Raw genomic sequence first — 1,413 nt, 5'->3', positions numbered from 1 at the left:
GATTGATGTGAGCATGGATAAGTTTGCCCTCTGCCAAAGATTTTTTCTGAATACAAGTTTGAAATATTGAAACATATGTAGGATAGTCCACTGGGCTAATCGTACGATTGAATATACCCAACGCCTCATTCAAATGGTTCTGTTTACAAAGTGTTGACTGATGGTGCAAACAGTGTGTTTGGAGGATAACAACGGTAGACATTTTCCTGCCATATAGTTGAACGGTGCCTTTGTGTTTTCCTTTATAGTCGTTGGTATTATATAACGCTGGTATTACATTGTATTTACATTTACCATACACTGCCCCACTCATGTTGGTCCCACATCTTCCTCCTTGTGTACAAGCGCAGAGAGAATTTCAAGCCTCCCTTTACAATCTTGTACTACGCCATCACAATCTCGGAAGTAACCAGGTTCAATCTAACAAACCATAGACAAGTGATTACCAGAGACCTCTTTAGACACGATGCAAGGATTCCAGGTTTGAATTTTCTGCAAGAAATTGACTTCCTGAATCTCAAGAATTACAAGTCGCAACCTTATTGGCGATCTTTTTATGGGAAAATGCTTTTGGAGCTCCTGAATAAGATCCAGAGCCTGTTGATTTGAAATTTTTTGAGGATCTACATCAAAATGGACTTTGTGCATTAGGCGTTCAATCATGTTGATTGTATCAGGGTTGATTGTCTTCTCCATCACAATTGTTGCAATGTCACGGAACTGGCTTGATAACTGAGATTCTCTCTCCTTTCCCACAATTTCAAGCTCACCTTTGTTAAGAACCTCCAGCCATATATTTTAATGATCATCTGTTCCAAAAGATTTTATCAAGTCCTTAGATTTTGCCAGAATTCCTTTGGAGACATTTGAATACATTGTATGAGACTGCAACACCTCATCCAAGTCCTTCAATACTCCTGACCACCATGAGAGCACTTTATTCTTGTAGCAAACAATTTCAAAATGCATTTCGTGTTTCTTCAAGCAAACTACGGCCACATTCATTAATCTTTTTTGCCCAACGGGCTGTACTATTGTCTTTGACATTTCCAATGGTTGGTGTGGACAAAATTATATGCGGCTTCCTCCAATCTCTTTTGTTTATGCAACATGACTCACCTGAAACAATTGTTGAAGAGAATTCCACTGTGGAGAGGCTAGATGAGATAAGTGAATGATATTCAATTATTCGAGATAAAACGGGAATTTTTCCTAGTTTTTAAAAGCTACAGTTGCTTTTAGTCATCTGAATGTTATCATCAACCAGAGTTATCGACCGAGAAGACTACCTGAACAAGAAACTCCGAAGGGTTGCAACGTATTTAGATTAGAAGGTCAGCCAAACCAAAAATCGTTAGGGACAAAATATGAGCCCTCTACCAATGTTGTGAAGGAAGTTCATCCTTGAACCTT

General features: G+C 38.7%; 1 pseudogene; it reads right to left on the bottom strand.

Moving 5' to 3' along the window:
* Window positions 1-309: 309 nt before the first annotated feature.
* Window positions 310-1,047, bottom strand: LOC149182710 (uncharacterized; annotated as a pseudogene).
* Window positions 1,048-1,413: the final 366 nt, after the last annotated feature.

The sequence above is a fragment of the Pinus tabuliformis genome, chromosome 3_2, assembly GCF_031772625.1.
Source record: "Pinus tabuliformis cultivar Carrire ecotype Pingquan chromosome 3_2, CPIR1, whole genome shotgun sequence".
NCBI lineage: Eukaryota > Viridiplantae > Streptophyta > Pinopsida > Pinales > Pinaceae > Pinus > Pinus tabuliformis.
This window is presented reverse-complemented; position numbering and strand designations above follow the sequence as displayed.